A 20,727-nucleotide genomic window follows, 5' to 3' on the forward strand; every position below is an offset into this window, starting at 1 on the left:
ACTTGTCAAAAGTGTTTAGTTCTTCGTTATATAGACTATTTAGATCAATACTTGAACAAGCAGTATTCAGAAACAGGTGCAGTTGTATTTTCTAAATACCTTTATTAGACTGTAGATTTAAATAATAATAATAATAATAAATGCTTGGTGATAGGCCTATTATTTTTAAAATGTGAGAAACTGCCTATTCCTAAATTATACACCATGAAAAATAATTGTTGATCAGGGCTCTGAACTGGTTCAAGGAATGAAAACAAAAATCGTAAACCAACAAAATTTTTAACAGGAACAAACAAAAACTAAATCAAGTTTAAAGTTGTGAACATAAATGCTTGAAATTACCATTAACCAGTTAATAACATTATTGTATTGTTCCGTTTAAGATTTTAATTTGACAGTCAACCAATCATGAATTCAAATAGTACGACCAATGCAAATGTGATGCTGATGCATCCAACGTGAGTAAAATGCCCACGCTCAGTTGCCAAGTCATCTTAAGTCACAAGGCAATGTGCTCCATTATCTGCTGTATCTCAGGGGTTTATCTGAGTATACGTCACCATGGCAGGTTATTTCCAGCATGGTGTGTAGTAATAGTTAATAGTAGTAGAGATGGCAAAAGTACACACATCCTTCACTCAAGTAGAAGTACGGACACTCATGTTTAAAAAGACTCTGGTAAAAAGTTGATGTACAGACTAAACTTAGTCAAGTTAAAGTAAAGAAGTATGGGCTCTGACACGTACTTAACACTCTGCAGACGGAGGTACTGCTGGCGATGCCACCTCGTTTTTTTTTTTTCTTACCAGTGTGAAAGAGACTAAAAATACTCATTTTGCACATACAATTAAGAGATGTACACCATTTGTGAAATATCTTCTTTTATTTGTGTACTCTCAGAGTAAAAACAAAATGTGCTTTTTTTCAAAATAAAAAAAACTAACATGATGTGTGATCTCTTGTGTCCCTATGAACGAAGTCCAATCTGATAGTTCTCAGAAAATGAAGTGTAACTTAGTGAATACTAATCACAAAAAATTAGTCTAAAGAAACGTGGAAATGTCAGGTATTAAATCGTGTAAGTCAAATCGAAAACAAAAATTCTCTCTTTATGTAATCCGTATGAAAAAGAGCCATGTCAGACGCCCGTGATTCAGCTCATTATCCGCTAATGCGGCCACGCCCACGGAGCAAGCACTATTTAGACGGAAATTCTGAGGCAATACATATATACAATGTCACAATCGTATATTTATTATCTTCAAAAGTGTATCTGCATATATAGCCATGGTTAGCGATCTCTGGAATAATCTGTTAGTTCCTGGAATGTCACATGGTATGCCTGTTCTTCTTTAGGTGTCATTTGTGGACTAAAGGTGCACATAGCGCCCTCCGGCTGCAAGTATGAATTGAAAAAAACAGTATCCAGCGTTCATAGTGATGACAATAAATATTGAATAAATATGACTACTCTATATAGAAAATTGACAAACATGAGAATCCATCAATATTTCTCCAAATATGCATGCTTTTTAAACATATTAAGAAATGATGTGCAATAATACGCGCATGCATGAGATCACAAAAATCATGTTGTTTTTTTTTGTCTTGTTTTTTTGTCAAGAGTGGACATTAAACCTGTTATCAGCATGATCACAGAGGGTTTTTTCACATAGCCTACCTGACTAAAAGAGATCATTATGTAGGTCATTATAAGGATCTTTTGTCTTCTCAGGTGTGAATCACAGTATTATTCATGAAGATTCACGCCTCCACGCATACTGTGTTTCTTGACAAAAAGTGTCTTACAAAATTTTAATTAAAGGATTAGTTCACTTTCAAATGAAAATTTCCTGATAATTTACTCACCCCCATGTCATCCAAGATGTTCATGTCTTTCTTTCTTCAGTCGAAAACTACATGATCCCAGAAAAGGAATAAGGGTCTTATCTAGAGAAACCATCACTCATTTTCATAAAAATAAATAACAATAAAAGCTCTCTTCTTCTTCTTCTCTATTTGAATTCCAGCAGTGTAGATGCTGCTAAGTGTATTACTGCCCTCATCAGGTCAAAGTTTGAACTAATGGTTATATACTTGCACTAGAATATTGCATTTATGGTTAAAATGAATAAATTTTTTATTTTTTATTTTATTTATTTATTTATTTTAAATGAGCAATGGTTTCTCTAGATAAGACCCTTATTTCTCGTCTGGGATCGCTGTAAACTGTAATTTTGACCTTCAACTGTTTGGGTTCCACTGAAGTCCACTATATGGAGAAAAATCCTGGAATATTTTTTATCAAAAACCTTAATTTCTTTTCGACTGAAGAAAGAAGGACATGAACATCTTGGATGACATGGGGGTGAGTAAATTATCAGGAAATTTTAATTAGAAAGTGAACTAATTCTAAGTTTTTTGTTTTTTCAATAACCACGCATAAACATTTTTCCTTCAAACAAACAAAAATGTACATACATGTTCCTCAAATATTATGGTAGCCTAGTTCGTGCTGAATACAGTGTAATGACACTTTTTCCATTAATGTTTATGAACAACTGAAAAAAGCACAAATGTCAGGGCATGTCAAAACGTCTCCAGGGCCCCAAAACAGCCTCAGACTCCAGAGGGTTAAGTAAGAAGTACACATTACTACAACATGTTTTAGTGTCATGTTGGACCTCACATCATATTAATACAAAACAACTTACATTTAAAATTGTGTTAGCTCATGAATGTATCAAGGCTCAACACACACCATATAGAACAGGTCCAGACTGGGACAAACTTTCATGTCAGGAAATCTCGCACTCATCCAGGCCATCCCACCCACAACAAATTCTGAAACCACAGACAACCCTATTTGTTGTATGGCCATCACATAAAAAAAGATTTAAATTCTTAGGCTGGGGCTGTGCAAAATAATTAAAAGTTCTGTCTTGAACTGCACCTTCACTTCAATTTTCATTTTTAGTCTCTTTATTTTCCCTGATCTCTCTCTAACTTGTGAGTATGTGTATTTACTCTTTTTTTTGCTAATTTTGTTCACTTTTTCATCAGCATGTCTACTGTTATGAACAGAACTGTCTCCACCTTATTGCAAAAAAACACATTGTAATTTATTTGCACATAATATAAATTTATTTTTGTTAAATTGTTACAGTATGACCATGTGCTATTGTTTTATCTTAAAATGGCATAAATACTCTATATTTAACAAAACTATATTTTCTAAATTGCCTAAATTTCAAAATAAGTACAATAATAACTACATAATGACAATATATTGTTACTATTATTGGATTTATATCAAAATAGATTTGACTACTATTAACATTTTCCCAAAATCAAGCTCAAATGGAGTTACGAGGTGTTTCGGAGATAGTTGTGTGTGATAGCTGTGTGTTTTGTCCGTTATAAGAAGGGCCGCATTACAAAGGTTATTGTGGCTATGTTGGCACTCAGTTTTTACTGTTTAATATATTTGGCAAAAAGTTTTTTTTTTTTTTTTATAAATGGTATTTTTATAAGAATTTTACATTTTACAAAAAGCAAAAGAAAACAAAAAATACATTTAGAAAATATATACAAATCAATGAATGATAATATTAACAACAAAAACAATATAAATGATTATTAATAATTATTAATATCATCAACCATTAATAATAATTAATAATAATAAATAAAAAAAAGCTTGTTATAAAAAGAAAGCGTTACGCTTATGCTGTATTGACTATGACTACTGTTACTTATTCAAAGTAACAAATAAACTGCCTGTAGCCAAAACCTAGCTCTTTAGCAGCCCTATTTACATCAACAATTAGCTGTTAGCATCCAACTAACACTTGGATACGGTGTGAATGTAATGTGTTTACCCTTCCTCTCTCTGCCTCTCCTCACTTGGTTTCACCCTGTCTGAGCTCTTACTTTTCTGTCTCAGTTAGGTTGGTCCTTCCCCATACACTTTTTTTTGTGTGTGTGTCATTTTATTTTTGACTTTACAACTTCTATATTTTTATTTTATTTCATTAATCTACTTTGGTTTTAGCCTGAATATCCCTATTATTATTTTAGTTAGCTTACCATCATCTTCTTTCCAGTGTTAATTCCGTTAACGAAAACTATGAAAAAAAATGTTCGTTGACGACCCTTTTTTCCATGACTAAGACGAGATGATGAGAGCCGACACTTTCATTTAACGATAACATGATTAAAACTTCACGTGCAATATCGTTGACGAAAAAAAGACGAGACTGAAATGTGTCTAAAAGACTAAACACTTGACCAAAATCACTCTTTTGAAATCACATTTTTTTTTGTTTTTGTCGAATAAAGGAGACAGTCACGCTTACGTTGCCAGATTTCCAGAATTTAATCCCCTATCAGAGCTTTTCTGTTAAAAGAACACGTTTTACTTCATTTTTGCAATCTGGCAACCACGCACACAAGCCCTCTCTCTACACTGAGGAATAAGCGTGGATGATCTGAAAACACAAGCAAGCTGGAGTTCAGCACTCTTCATTTGAGATTTTCTACTTAAATTAAAGTGTCTATATTGCACTGCTCGTTTACTGACTAAATCTGGGACCAAAGTGCAGGCTAATATCCAGCAGTGGTTCTCAAACTGACACAAAAAGTGCCGTTCATTTTATTCTACTCCACCTTAAAATAACATGAAAACTGAACTGCATTTCTAGCAGGTAAAATGTCGTATATACACGACATTCAATCAAATTACCTTTCGCGGTCAAAACTGACTGCACCCACACAAGCCAGCATCGCGCTACATTAATGCTGTTCACGACAATATAACGTTGTGAAAGTGGGGATTTAGCACTTACTAACATGAAGAACATATAGACACAGACTGCATGTAGATTTAAGATTAAAACTCTTTTCAATCCAAAAACATACCCTTCTGTGAGTTACTGTTTTTAATGTTGATCATATTATACCAGCATATACCTATTTTGTCTAAAGACTACATATAAAATAGCTATCAAAATTAATGTTGGTAACTGTAGTTTGACTTAAAGTAACGACTAAGACTTGACAAAATTGTGATGACTTTTCGTCGACTAAAACTAGACTAAAATATGAAAGACAAAAATGACTAGAATGTGACTAAGGAGCATTTTCGTCTTAAGCTAAAGACTAAGACTAAATCAAAAATGGCTTCCAAAATTAACACTGCTTCTCTCTGTATAGGACTATAGTAGTTCTAGCAGCTGTTTCTTTAATAAGCCATACAGGTTATTAGTAGCCTAATCCCTGTTTCTTCTCTATCCCTCCTCACTCAGCAGTGTCAGGCCTAGTCCACGAAGTACGGTTACCATTCAAATGCACTATGAGCCTCCAGAGAGAACTGGAAACATTTCCCATTGTCTCTTTTTCTTTTGACCTGTAGGTGTTTGATGTGTTCCTGTTAGCTTAGCTATCAGGGCCCCTATGGTTTTATGAGTCTACTGAATCATTTAAAAAGTGACACCTGCTTAGCCATATCTCCTACCTAACACTCACAGGTTGAGAAACGTGCCGGCGCGTTGCTGGATTTTTTTTTTTCCACATAGCAGCAAAATCAACTTAAAATGCTCAATTTTTTGTCATAGAGACAGAAGTAATATATCAATTGAAACTATAGAATATCTTCTTTTATTTGCGTACACTCATAGTAAAAACGAAATGTTGTGCTTTTTGCAAAATAAAGAAAACTAACATGATGCACGACTTGCCATCTCTCTCGGAATGAAGTCCAATCTGATACAACCTCAGAAAATGAACTGTAACTTAGGTAATATTTATCACACAAAAATTAGAGATACGTCTAAAGAAACATTGAAATGTCAGGTTTTAAATCATGCAAGTCAAATTGAAAACTAATATTCTCTGTTTATGTAATCTGTTTGAAAATAGAGAGATGTCAACCGTTCGCAACTCAGCTCATTATCCACTAATTCGGCCACGCCCATGGAGCATGCGCTCTATTCAGACATAAAAAGACGGTTTAAATATGAATCCTGCATGTTCTGTCTCTCTGTGTGAATGATTATTGGCTTTTCCCAAAAAATATTGCTGAGATGAGTGAAATGGACTGAAATATATACTGAAATAAAATGTGTTGGCAACATATTAAACTGCACATTAACAATTATAGGCTCTATAATATAACAAGATACATACAATGTCATAGCAATATGATTGTTTGGCCTGTTTTGGACAGATTATGAAGAGTTTAATGTAAAATAGCCTATATATAGTGACACATCAATGAAGCTTTCGTTCACAAGGAAGGATGAACGCTTTGCATCACAGAAATAAATTATATTTTGAAGTAGAAAACAATTATTTTAAATTTTAATAATATCACATTATTGCTATTTTTTTTTGTATTTTTGATCAAATGAATGCAGGCTTGATGAGCATGAGACTTTTTTTTAAAAAACATTATAAACAGTAACATGTCAAATCTTTTGACCGGTCCTGTAATTTAAAATATAGGCCTATACAAAATTTTCTTCACCTGATGTGCAATAATACATGCATGCATGAGATCACAAAATTTCTGTTAAGAGTGGACATTATATTAACGTTAATACAATAGCTGATATGATCCTGTTATCACCATGCTCACAGAGAGGTTTTTTTTTTCTTCCTTTTATTTCACAGATTTGAGAATCATAGTGACCAGATATTGGCACACATTGGACTGCATGAATATGATACTGAGATCACTGACTGGAGAGGTTTTTCTTTTCTTTTCTTTTTTTTTCCAGTGCAGAAGCATCAAATGACAGGTATGTGATGTATACATATATCTTTGAACAGGATTTATTTCCAGAGATAACTGTGTACTCAAAAAGTGTCTTTGACTCTTATTTATATAGTTAACTATATTTTAAATAAACTTCAAACAAAAAAATAATATATTTCTTTTGTCAATGCATTCTTTCTTAGTTCACTCAGTCACATTCCTCGATTGCTCGCTACTCGATTGCTCCTGTCTGCCTCGCTGCCTCTGATTCGCTACTCAGAGTGGTTTGCATCTCTGTATAGCTTTGTTTTCTCTTACTTTTATTAAATCTTGTACTTGTATTCATTGTTGCTCATATTATTATTACTTTATATATACTATTACCTACCACATTAATCTGACGTCGCCAGCTTGTAATCTTTGAATCTAAATCACCGTTACAAAGCGTGTGTATCTCGCTAGCTTGTTAATAGCTAGCGTCATCAGTCTCTCGCGCGCTCCTTTTTCAACGCGTTCATCAAACAGCTCTGGTAACTCGGATCAGTCTACAAACACGGTGAGTCATGTCATCCTCTCCCAGCATGGTCTCCTGTTCCATTTGTCACATGTTCAGCACAGCTCTCTCTGTCAGCGACAAGGGATTTACATGTCATAAATGTAGGGAAATAGTCAGGCTGACAGAGAGAATCTCAGAATTAGAGACACGAATCCAAACTTTAAGGATAGTAAGAATGCAGGGGCTTCAGATACTGTTTTGGATGCAACTAGCTTAGTGAACTCTGTACACGGTTCGGTTCCGGCTGTAGAGCCCGCGCAGCAGGGCACTTGGGTAACGGTGAGGCAGCCTAGCCGCAGAAAACACCACTCTTCCGTTCCAGTAAGAACATCAAACAGGTTCTCCCCACTCAGTGACGCACCCACTGAGAATCCTGTTGAAAGTGCCCTAGTCATTGGGTTATTCTATTACACGGAACGTGAAAATAGAGACACCAGCCACCATAGTCACATGTTTGCCGGGAGCCAGAGCACCTGACATCAAAGCAAATTTAAAAGTGCTGGCTCATGCTAATCGTAAATACTCTAAAATGATTATTCATGTCGGCACAAATGATGTTCGACTTTGCCAGTCGGAGATCACTAAAATTAACATTAAAAACGTGTGTGAACTCGCAAGTACAATGTCAGGAGAAGTAATTGATCTGGCCCTCTTCCTGTTCGTCGGAGTGATGAGATAGTTAGCAGATTATCATCACTCAATGGCTGGCTGTCTAAGTGGTATCCGCAGAATAATATAGGTTTCATAGACAATTGGAAAAGTTTTTGGGGCAGACCTGACCTGTTGAAAAGAGATGGTATTCATCGGTCACGGGATGGTGCTGCTCTTCTCTCTAGTAATATGGCACATAGTCTTAGAGCTGAAACATGACAAACTGGGGCCCAGGACAGGAAAAAGCAGCAGACAGACTGGCTAAACTGACTGTCTGCAAGCTGCCTAACGTTACAGAAGTCAGATAATTCCCAACACATAGAAACTCTCACACCTAGATATTATCACATAGAGACTGTGTCTGTACCCCAAATTAGTAAAAACAAAAAACTTCCAAACCCATATAATGGTAAAAATTTAATTGATGTTCAACAAATAAAAAATAGATATAATAGGGCAATTCCAGCGTTATGGACGTGACATTTGGAGTCAAAACTTGAAATATAAACGCTCAAAGATTGCATTTAATAGCAACATATTGAACCGTCTATTTGTATATTCATAACCCCTTACTAAAGGAGTCCAGACATTAGAAAAATGTCAGACTATACAACTGTTTTATATTTTAGATGAGGAAAATATACAGCGTTACGGACGTGACAAAAAAAGTCACTAAGCTTTGGGTGACAACATATTTTTTACGAATTCTGTGAATTACATTGCGCAAACCAAAAGTAATACTGCCCACCGAATGAAGAAGGGATGGCTCTCCACAGAGCATAAAATAATAATTTTATTTCATTTTTCGTGTTCGCATTAATGAGGAAAAAACAACGTTACGGATGTGACAGTTTTCCGTTACGGACGTGACCGGTCTGAAAGCGGCACAGAAGACTGCTTTAAAAACTGCTTTAAAACTTTCACAGAGACCTCAAGCAGGCATTTAAACCACCAAATATTGAAATCTGGGATACCAGTATGGTAAGACCCCACAATTTATTAACTTTTTACTAAACTTTTTACAACTTTATACTCTGTATTGCAAAAGGTTATAGATTAGACCTATTTCTCATGTTGACAAGCGTGTGCATTCAAGATTCAATTTAGAGACCATGATTTTCCTTCTTACAGAACTGCTTGCTAAAATACATTGACAAATATTAATGTTTATCATAAAGCAGTTTAAAATCGCAAGTTTTCCCCACAGGTGGACCGATTGACGTAGCCTACACTATTGCCAATCGCAATCATGTCAGTTTTGTGTGTGAATGAACCCACGGTTTTCGGCTAGTTTCACAGTTTAAAGCGGAGTCTTGAGTTAAAATGATCAAACTTTATTTCAAGTCAAAATTATTGCAATGTTATTAGCCTATTTTGTTAGCTTGATCGCACGGATTGTGATCAAGGCTAGGCCATTCATTTTTTAACCAACAGGTAAAAACGCGACATCCCAATTCTCGAGGGAAATGTCCTATGAGACACAATGCTCTTCTATAAGTTGTACTGTATCATATAGGCCTACCTTTTGATGTTCATATTTCGTTCTGTAAATGAAGGTCTAGGCTACACGGTGCGAATTTTGACGGTCAGAAGATCGTATGTCCACGTCACGAGTGAGTTTATCTGAAAATCGCACGGACGAGGTGATAGGCTATACGACACGATTTTTCGACCTGCCGATTTCCGAAGCAATCGCACAAAGTTCAGTGTGTGTGAGCATGCGAGCAGAGCGCGAGCTCAAATCAGAATAGCCTACCCTTTGACATGCTAAAATAGGCCTATAAGTTTTTTTTTTCTCCTTCATCGACTATAGTTGTTCAAGCCATTAGTTGACTATCGCATTTAATTACTTAAATACTGGAGAGAATATTATAATTAGCATTTATATAGGACTCAAGCGCAAGCATAAAGCTTGCCAAAGAACTGGCAAAAGAAATTATGAATGTGACAAAAAAAAAAAAAAAAAAAAAAAAAAAAAACAGCAAGGAGACATTTTGATTGTAAAAAAAAAAAAAAAAAAAACACAAAAAAAAAAAACAATCTAATGTTTTCTAAATCAGTGTCGGCTGCAAAGATGAAGTTGACATTGCTGACTCTCATCATCTTCGCAGTGGATGTGCAGAATGCACTTTTCATTCGGATTACATAATCAGAGAGTAGCCCATTTCTTTTAGTTTTTAATTATTTCGTTTAAAAGAAGACATTTCGAGCTTTCTATAGATATTTTTCTCGTGTCTGTGAGTCAAGCAGCCTATGCTGAGTTTCGGTTCATTTAGCCTATAAGACGCGCTCCAGATCAAGTGATCGCGCCCGCGCATCCATGAATATATTTGCTTCTTATTTATTAAATCCAGGCAATTTGTTGATGAAACATTGATTAAAATTAAGATTCAATTTTTACAAAACGAAATTCACTTTAAAGAAAGGCTTTCTACAAAACAAAACTTAATGAAGCGATCAAAATCATGTCTGACCCACTCCATGGGCCCTATAATACACCCGGCGCAATGCGACGCAAGGCGCAGCGCAAGTGTGTTTGCTAGTTTGCGTCCGGCGCCGTTCGCGTTTTCCCGTTCAGCGCCAAGTCCTTAAATTAGTAAATGCATTTGCGCCAGTTAGTGCTCCCATGGGCGTGCTGGTCTAAAAAAGAGGTGTGTTCAGGCGCATTGCCGGCGCATTGCTATTTTAAGGAGCTGAAAATAGACTGCGCCATAGACCAACTCAAACCTGGTCTAAAGTCTAAAGTCAATGGCACAATATTTTTTTGTTAGAGCGCGTTAAGAAACTGCGCCTCTGGGCGCGTCCACAGTGCGCGTTGACTTTGCTTATTGGGATGCGCATCACACAAACATGCCAAATATTAAAAACAAAAGGATTACAGTGTAAAATAATATTATTGCGTAGGCTACATAAATATAAAAATGTAATGATGAATAGTCATTGCGTGTATTAGAATTAGGCTACCTATTTTCAATTCAACCTATTAATAGTTATAATGATGAACGAAAAAGGCTAATTAATTGAACAATCGTGCCAATACTCATCGCGCAGAGCTATTTGAAAGCCTGCATCCAACGCAGACGACTGAAAGATTGACTGGCCACTTAACAGGTAATTTCAGCAAAACACCACTCGTTGAACTCCTCAGTTGAATCGGTGTGTTTAATAAGTCAGTGTATTTTATAATGTTACGTATTTTCGGGTTGTTCAGCCAAATGGAGTACCTGCTCGGCCAAAGAATCGAAAGACGGAGGAGGCATAATAAAGGAGATGTCCTCCGCTGGCGTTAGGTCTGGGGTGGCTGTATGTGGCTTTTCCAGCTTTTCCGCCAACAAATTCCGCCATGTAAATAGCAATCCGCCATGGCTCGAGCGCATCTCGCTCTTAAAGGGAATGGGAGATGACACTGATTGGTTTATTGAACGTTACGCCCATTACTCATTAAGAGAATAGGGACAACCCATTTCAAAAATGCACCCCGGCGCACGGACCGTTTTTCCGTCTTTAAAATAGCAAAAGTGGATTTGGACACGCGCCGTGCGCTTTACACTTTGCGTTTAGATCGTTAAAATAGGGCCCCATGTCTCCAGATGTATTGCGCATCTTATGATGAAATTAAAAAATAAATAACATTATAATAGGCATATTTAAACATAAATATGAAATTAAATATGTTTTCTTGTATTGCGATTATTTGATATTTTCTGATATGATAAGCCTGAAACAGATGATAGCAATATAAAGAAGCAAACTCATAGGATTTAATATGAAGCGTCCGTAACGGTCACGTCCGTAACGCTTATTATGGTTGTTCAGAGCAACGTAGTGAAATTAATTGTTGATCCCAATAAGCATAAACATAATTTAGCTTTGCATATAAAGTTTCAAGTTATTTGCATTTATAATTGTTATATGACATAAACTTAATCTTTAAAACGTTACGGACGTGACAGAGCACTGAAGCGTCATGACCTCTTTATTCCAGCCCTTATAAATTCAACAGGCAGTGCTGTTATGACTAAATGAGTGTATTTATTTCTCAGGCATGCCTCCATCTTTCTATACAATGCTTACTGTTAAAATAAAGTTTAAAAAAATGGGGTCTTTGATCCCTTTTTTGAAAGCATGAAATATGGTGGGTTGAAAATTAAATTTAAGCATTGTTGCTTACCACATATATTGTGGATAAACAAGGCAATTTTCTTAAAATTTCTGTTAGAGCACATTATTACAGTATATTACAGACCTAAATGGACAATTTAAAAAGGGTTTTGTTCTTTTGGTTAAAACTTTTTTTTTCATGGTAAAGTTGACATTTGCGTGGAATTGCCCAATAATGATAAACAAATGATAAAGCTTGGGTTGTTAAATATTAGATCACTTTCTTCAAAAGCAATTATTGTAAATGATATTATCACAGACAATAACCTAGATGTGCTATGTTTGACAGAAACCTGGCTAAAAACGGACGATTACATTACTTTAAAAGAGTCTAGCCCTCAAGGTTATGATTATCGACATAATCCTCGACAGAAAGGCAAAGGGGGAGGTGTTGCTGTAATTTATAGCAACATTTACAGTATTAGTCAAAAGTCTTTCAAATATAATTCCTTCGAAGTGATGGTACTTTACGTAACATTATGTAAGTTGACATTTGTGCTGGCTACTGTATACAGGCCACCAGGACACCATACAGACTTTATTAAAGAATTTGCTGTTTTTCTATCAGAGTTAGTACTAGCTGTAGATAAAGTCCTTGTTGTTGGTGATTTTAATATCCATGTAGATAATAAAAAAGGCTCATTGGGATTGGCATTTACAGACATTCTAAACTCAATTGGTGTTAGACAACACGTGTCAGGACCCACTCATTGTCGTAATCATAATTTAGATCTAATATTGTCACATGGTATCGATATTGATGCCGTTGAAATTCTGCAGCAGAGTGACGACATCTCAGATCATTATCTGCCATAAATATGGTAGAGCCATCACTTCTACCGCTTTATAAATAACCTTCCTGATAAGTTTCATCGCCTTAGCATACCAGACAGCTTAGAAGACCTTGATGTTGCAACAGAAACTATTGCCTGTCTTTTCCAGCACATTAGATTCAGTTGCTCCTTTGCCTTTAAAAAAGATTAAGGAAATTAATACAATGCCATGGTACAATGAGCACACCCGGGCCCTAAAAACAGCAGCCAGAAAAATGGAGCGCAGCTGGAAGAAAACAAAACTAAAAGTATTTCGCATTTCGTGGAGAGAGAGAATGATTGAGTACAGAAAGGCCTTAAAAAATGCTAGATCTGCCTATTTTTCAAAACTTTTGGAAGAAAATAAACACAACCCTAGGTATTTATTTGATACAGTGGCCAAATTAACAAGAAATAAAGCTTCAACTTCTGATGTTTCCAAAGAGCACAGCAGTAATGACTTTATGAACTTCTTTACTTGCAAGATTGATAATATTAGAGAAAAAATTATATCCATGCAAATGTCTACTGCAGTATTGTGTCCGACAGTGCACTGTAGTGTCCCTGAGGAAAAATTCAATTCATTTACTGCTTTACGAGAGGAAGAATTGTCTAAACTTGTTAAATCATCAAAATCAATAACATGTTAGACCCTATACCGACTAAGCTATTGAAAGAGATGCTTCCAGAGGTCATAGATCCTCTTCTTAATATTGTTAATTCATCTTTATCACTGGGATACGTACCAAAAACTTTTAAGCTGGCTATTATTAAACCTCTTATTAAAAAAAACCACAACTTGATCCTACAGAATTAGTCAATTACAGGCCGATCCCAAATCTTACTTTTCTGTCAAAAATACTAGAAAAGGCAGTTTCATCACAACTATGTTTATTTTTAGAAAGAAATAGTATCTGTGAGGACTTCCAGTCAGGATTTAGACTGTACCATAGTACTGAGACTGCTCTCATTAGAGTTACTAATGATTTGTTCTTATCAGATCGTGGTTGCATCTCTCTATTAGTGTTACTGGATCTTAGTGCTGCATTTGACACTATTGATCACAATATTCCTTTAAATACAATCGAAAACTATGTTGTCATTAGTAGAATTGCATTGTTCAAATCATACTTATCTGACCGTTATCAGTTTGTAGTAGTAAATGAAAAGAGGTTATATCCATCACAAGTTCAATATGGAGTGCCGCAAGGCTCAGTACTAGGACTGTTGCTTTTCAGTCTGTACATGCTACCCTTGGGAGATATCATTAAGAAGCATGGCATTAGTTTTCATTGTTACGCTGATGATATTCAGCTCTATATTTCTTCGTGCCCTGACGAAACTTACCCATTAGCAAAATTAACAATGTATAGCTGATATAAAAAAAAAAACTGGATGACCAGTAATTTCCTACTACTAAATTCAGAAAAAACAGAGATTCTAATTTTTGGACCGAAAACTTCTTCACGTAATAACCTAGAATACTGTCTAACACTTGATGGCTGCTCTGTTAAGTCTTCGTCGTCAGCTAGGAACCTGGGTGTGCTCTTTGATACCAATCTTTCATTTGAAGGCCATGTTACTAGCATCTGTAAAACTGCATTCTTCCATCTTAAAAATATATCTAAACTACGATATATGCTCTCAATGAAGAATGCAGAACAGTTAGTTCAAGAGTTCATGACTTTGAGGCTAGATTACTGTAATGCTCTACTGGGTGGTTGTTCCTCCAGCTTGATAAACTACAGCTCGTACAAAATGCAGCAGCTAGAGTTCTTACTAGAACTAGGAAGTATGACCATATTAGCCCAGTTCTGTCATCACTGCATTGGCTTCCTGTTAAACATTTTATAGATTTTAAAATCTTGTTAATTACTTAGAAAGCACTAAATGGTTTAGCTCCCCAGTACCTAAGCGAGCTCTTAAAGTATTATAGTCCTTCACATTTATTGTGATCTCAGAATTCAGGCCAGCTGTTAATACCTAGAATATCAAAATCAACCGCAGGCGGTAGATCCTTCTCCTATTTGGCAACTAAACTCTGGAACAATCTTCCTAGCATTGTTCGGGAAGCAGACACACTCTGTCAGTTTAAATATAGACTAAAAATGCATCTCTTTAACCTGGCATACACATAACACATTATCAATTTATATTTTCAAATCCGTTAAAGGTGCCCAAGAATGTTCTTTCACAAGATGAAATATAAGTCTAAGGTGTCTCCTGAATGTGTCTGTGAAGTTTCAGCTCAAAATACTCCATAGATTTTTTTAAATCAAATTTTTTACCTGCCTATTTTGGGGCATCATTAACAATGCACTGATTTACACTCGGCGCCGCCCCCTTAAATCGCGTGCTCCCCGCCACACCAGCTGTTGACTATATTACAGCGCATTTACAAAGTTCACACAGCTAATATAACCCTCAAATGGATCTTTACAAGATGTTCGTCATGCATGCTGCATGCATGCTTCGAATTATGTGAGTAAAGTATTTATTTGGATGTTAAAGTTTTATTCTGAGTGAATTTGAGGCTGTCCTCCGTGGATAACGGCTAATGCTACACTGTTGGAGAGATTTATAAAGAATGAAGTTGTGTTTATGCATTATACAGACTGCAAGTGTTTTAAAAATGAAAATAGTGACGGCTCTTGTCTCCGTGAATACAGTAAGAAACGATGGTAACTAACATAATTTAACAGTACATTAGCAACATACTAACGAAACTTTTAGAAAGACAATTCACAAATATCAGTAAAAATATCATGCTATCATGGATCATGTCAGTCATTATTGCTCCATCTGCCATTTTTCGCTGTTGTTCTTGCTTACCTAGTCTGAAGATTCGGCTTTGTGCAGCTCCAGAGGTTAACTGGCTGCCCTTGTCTAATGACTTTTATAATGTTGGGAACATCATGGGCTGGCATTATGCAAATATTGGGGCGTACACCCCAACTGTTACGTAACAGTCGGTGTTATGTTGAGATTCGCCTGTTCTTAGGAGGTCGTTTAAACAAATGAGATTTATATAAGGAGGAGGAAACAATGGGGTTTGAGACTCACTGTATGTCTTTTCCATGTACTGAACTCTTGTTATTTAACTATGCCAAGGTAAATTCAATTTTTGAATCAAGGGCACCTTTAAAGGATTATTAGGCTGCATAAATTAGGTCAGTCGGAACCGGGAACACTTCCTATAACACCAGTTCCTCAACCGACCGCCCATACCGGCGTGATGAACACGATCCTCAACTGGATGGAACTGAAATAAATACTTTGAATGTTGCGATCCTATCAGACTTATGATAGCAACCTGAATAGTAACAAAGCACTGTTCGCCAGAGGAGAACTGGCCCCCTGACTAAGCCTGGTTTCTCCCAAGGTTTTTTCTCCATTTAACACCTATTTGCCACCTGTTTGTCACCTGATGTCACCTGTTGGAGTTTGGTTTCCTTGCTGCTGTCGCCTTTGGCTTGCTTAGTTGGGGACACTTGACATTTGACTTGACGTTTGATATTCAACAGTATTCTTGACATTTATTCAACAGTGCTTTGATCCGCCTGCATTGACTATTCTTTAAGAGCTGCTGTGCAGCCAAATTATATACCAGTTATCACTGTAAAGCTGCTTTGATACAATCTGCATTGTAAAAAGCGCTATATAAATAAAGGTGACTTGACTTGACATTCCTGAGAATGGCTCATTATGCGGCTCATAGGGGCAGGGTCTTATCTCAGGTGTGAATCACTGCATCATTCATGAATATTCACGCCTCTTCGCATACGGCCCATGTAAACAAAAAGTGTCTTAGAAATTTAAAATCACTACAATGTGTCTGAGTAGGCAGGATAATTTCCACATCATTTTGAAGCAAAAACTCTAGACAAAAATATACAGTTCCCAAAAGTCTTATCTTAAGTCCCAAAAAATATTTAGTGTGTATTTTGAGACATTATTTCAGTGACTTTTTAGTGCGTCGCGCTGAAACCTTATTGTAGTTGTTAAATTTTCCAAGGATCAGCATTCTTCCCTAAAAGTGACTGGGCAGACCAAACCATAAGTCATAGAGACTTGAAACTTTGAGGGCTGGTAGTACTCAAACCGCCTACAATTTCACCAAAGCTCGCCCCGATCGGCCTGACGGGGGCGCTACAGCGGTCAAATGTACAAAATGCCCCATAACTCCTGAACCTTTAGGCACAGGCTCAAGTGTCTTATATTGTTGGAATCCTTTGCTCAAGGTGGACAAAATGCATGTCTCTTGATTCGCTCGTGAAATTTTCAGGTATGTGTTTTTTTTTTGAAAAACCTACTTTTGTGAACTAGTCCTAGGTTTTTGACCAGATCGGAACCAAACCAGTGCAGAAATGTTCTCTGGAGTCTGAATATCAATAATTATTTCAAAATTTTGGTCCACGTCACTAAGGGGTGCCAAAACGTACGATGTGGGCGGAGCCACTTCTACTAAAATGGCTATAACTCGAGAAAGAAATTAGATATTTGCACCAAACTCAGTTCACATGTGTATGGGCTCAATCTTTGGTCACGATAGAAAAAAAACGTGTCGATGGGACACTAGGTGGTGCTATAACTTGGAAAAAAACATGAAAACAACTGTAACTATGTAACAGTTAGTCCGATCGACTTGAAATTTGGCATGCAGTGTCTTGGTCCAAGGGGGCATGATAGTCTATGAGGACATTGGCGTATCTCAAAAAACATGGCCTCCGTTAGCCAATGAAATTTGAGAACCTATTAGACAAGGTTAACGGAGGCCGACTGGGAAGAAACTCGGTGGGCATGTTCGAGTCATGGTCCTAGAGGTCTGTAAGAATTTTTAAAGAAATCGGCACTAACAAGTTTTACGCCTCAGTAATCATGTGGTGTTTCACAGATCCATACAATATGCATATCATTTGATAGATCTCCTCATGCTGAACAACTTTGCCTTAATAACCAATGCTGTCAATCAAATCGTTCATTAATTATTCATGAATATGTGAAAAACCTACTTTTGCAAACTAGTCCTAGGTTTTTTGCCCGATCGGAATTAAACTAGTGCAGGACATTCTCTGGACTCTCTCGATCAATAATTACCAAACAAAGTTGAACTTTACCCTTTGGGTCACTATAACAGGGTCGTTTAGAAAGTGGGTGTGGCTAATAAATCCAAAAACCTATAAAGCCTAAACGAAAACTCAGAACTTCATGAAAATAGATGAGCACATGCAGGATATGACTCTAAAGAAGCATGCCAATTTTTATGGAGATCGGACCATAAGTGGTGCTATAACTGTTAAATAAACGTTTAAAAAAACATGTTTTTATTGGTTTTGGCTGAAATTGTATACAACTCTGGGTGTGGTTGACTTATTTCCACAGGAGTTATGTCTCTGGACTCCTGAATCCTTGCCGAGTCCAACGATACCAAATATGCAAGGTTTCGCCTTATGGTTTGTGCTAAGTTGTGATTTGGCGACTAAACTTTTGCGAATATCTTCGCAACCGTTAGTCTGATCAAGATCAAACCAGCGTAGGAAACATGAATCCTAAGTTGATTAACTAAATGATAAAGCCCAAATGTAAAAACTGATAGGAAGTGGCAAAAAAAATCTAATCAAAGATGTTCTTGGGTCATTTTTAATGTTCTCATATAAATAAGTATCTATAACCTCAAAATGAAACGAGATATTTTCACCAAAATTAACACATATGTATCGGCACACTCTGAGGTCACCCAAAAAAAGTGGTGGAGATTGGGCAATAGGTGGTGCTATAACTGTCAAAAAACCTTTAAAAAACATATTTTGCCTTTGTAAATTGCCTGAAACTGTCATTTTGTGCGATCAGATGGCAGTAGAAGACCACTAATATAGTTCAAGGTTTCAAGGTGTCAAGGTTTTGTCATTTAAAACCTTTTTAAAATATATAAATCCTTATAATAACATTACAAATCACATTTTGTCAGGGTTTACCACTTTATTTGTTCATTTGACATGTTTTTGCAATAATGTAACAATACAATTACATTAAGACCTGAAAATGATGATTTTTAAAGGGAAAACCTGTAATAAGCATTTTCTTAACTCATTGATTTAAAATATCAATTTCTGCAACTAAATGTGTGTGTAAATACGTTTAATGGAGTTAACATGGAAAGTGTACTTTAAACAAAACGGATAATTTTCAAAATGAAAGTAAGCCAGTAAGTGGTCCTCTGTTGCCACCTGCTATTTAAAAGTCATGTTGTCATACTACTCACTAATATTGTTCTATAATTCATATTTAGACTTTATAAAATCACTATTTTAACATTTACTATCACATTTTTGTCAAAATTCATCATTTAATATCTAATGTGTCACACGGGGAATGTGAAACCTGAAGGATACTTGCAGTAAACATTTTGTTACCCATCATATATTTAAAAAACATCTGTATCTACAACACATGTGAAAATGACTAGGAGACTAGAAGTAAGCATTTTGTAACCAATAATTTATTTAAAATATCTTGATGTAAAACAAATGTATGTGTGTGTGTGTGTGTGTGTGTGTGTGTATAGCTAATAACTAAAGAAATGCTCAGAACTTCTTCAAGCACATGTGACATATTACTTGACATTGGGAAATAGTTTTGTTTTGTTGAATTTCATGTTAAATCATTAAAATAACATTTAACATAAATCCCATAAACTTACATTGGCTGCACTACTAATGATCTCCAATAGAGGGGGCCACAGGATAAGAAATCTTTCATGCAAATTCTCTTCTACTCTTCTACATCGGTTAAAATGATAAAATAAATGCTTCAAGTGCTTTACACAAATTAGGATTTTTTATACCATCTAAATACTCAATATTGTTTGGAGGAATGCACATTTAAACAGTTGATTATACAGTTAAGTTAATCTCTCGTCAGAAAGTCTGTCATAGGAACCAAAGTTGTTTTCCATACGTTCTCATTTCAGTGTTGCACACAAGAAGAAAGAATGCATTTATGCATCAATGTAAGTCCACATATGTCTGTATTCATCTGGTATATATTGTTGATGCTTATTGTTTACATTGACCAGTTCTAATTGTTTAATCGTGGTCGTAATTTGTTGCTAGAAATGCGCTAATTAGCATTAGCCATGGGAGTATTATCCTGGGCCAGGTGTGTGTTTTATGTTAGTCTCAATCTGAATAAAACCATCAAAGTAAAATTCTCTGGACACTCTAGATCAATAATCATAAAAAAAAAAAAAAAAAGAACTTTACCCTTTGGGTAGCTATTAGCGGGTCATTTATAAAATGGGCATGAAAATACATACTCAAAAGCATATAAATAATACACAAAAACTCATAACTTTAAAAAAAAAATAGGTGAGCACATGCAGCATATGACTCTAAAGAAGCTGGCAAACCTTTATAAAGATCAGACTATAGGTGGCACTATAACTGTTGAAAAACCATATATTTTCAATGGTATATTGCCTGTTTTGCCTTAAAGGTGATAAAGAGGATGTTTTGCTTTATACATTTTTGCAATATTACTTGAAACTGTCTTTACTAACTGATAAAAGACTATTTATTAGGTGCACTGAAAGTAATAATATTAATATACATCATCTGTGCAGGAGGTAGGGCCTTAAAAACATCAGCCAATCGTTTGCGCGATGATCTTGTCAATCACTGCAATGACGTTCCTTGTGAGAGACGTGCGTGGATTGGCCCTCTGGCTTGTCAATCACTGCCGTGACGTTCCTTGTGTACCTGCGCGCTCCAGTAACTTTCCACACTCCACAG

At 35.9% G+C, this 20,727-nt stretch overlaps 2 protein-coding genes and 1 pseudogene across 15 annotated transcripts in view; 2 read left to right on the plus strand and 1 right to left on the minus strand.

Moving 5' to 3' along the window:
- Positions 1-8,644, plus strand: part of LOC137018804 (uncharacterized) — a 13,928-nt pseudogene extending 5,284 nt beyond the window's left edge.
- The window catches only part of pum2 (pumilio RNA-binding family member 2), a 351,446-nt gene that overhangs the window by 21,441 nt on the left and 309,278 nt on the right, over positions 1-20,727 (minus strand). The window lies entirely within an intron of this gene.
- LOC137019325 (uncharacterized) overlaps positions 7,000-20,727 on the plus strand; it is a 21,592-nt gene continuing 7,864 nt past the window's right edge. Inside the window, exon 1 of the transcript XR_010894993.1 lies at positions 7,000-7,313. The gene's annotated coding sequence lies outside the window, so the exon portion shown is untranslated. The remainder of the gene's footprint in view (positions 7,314-20,727) is intronic.

This window comes from Chanodichthys erythropterus, chromosome 4 (genome assembly GCF_024489055.1).
Source record: "Chanodichthys erythropterus isolate Z2021 chromosome 4, ASM2448905v1, whole genome shotgun sequence".
NCBI classification, from domain to species: domain Eukaryota; kingdom Metazoa; phylum Chordata; class Actinopteri; order Cypriniformes; family Xenocyprididae; genus Chanodichthys; species Chanodichthys erythropterus.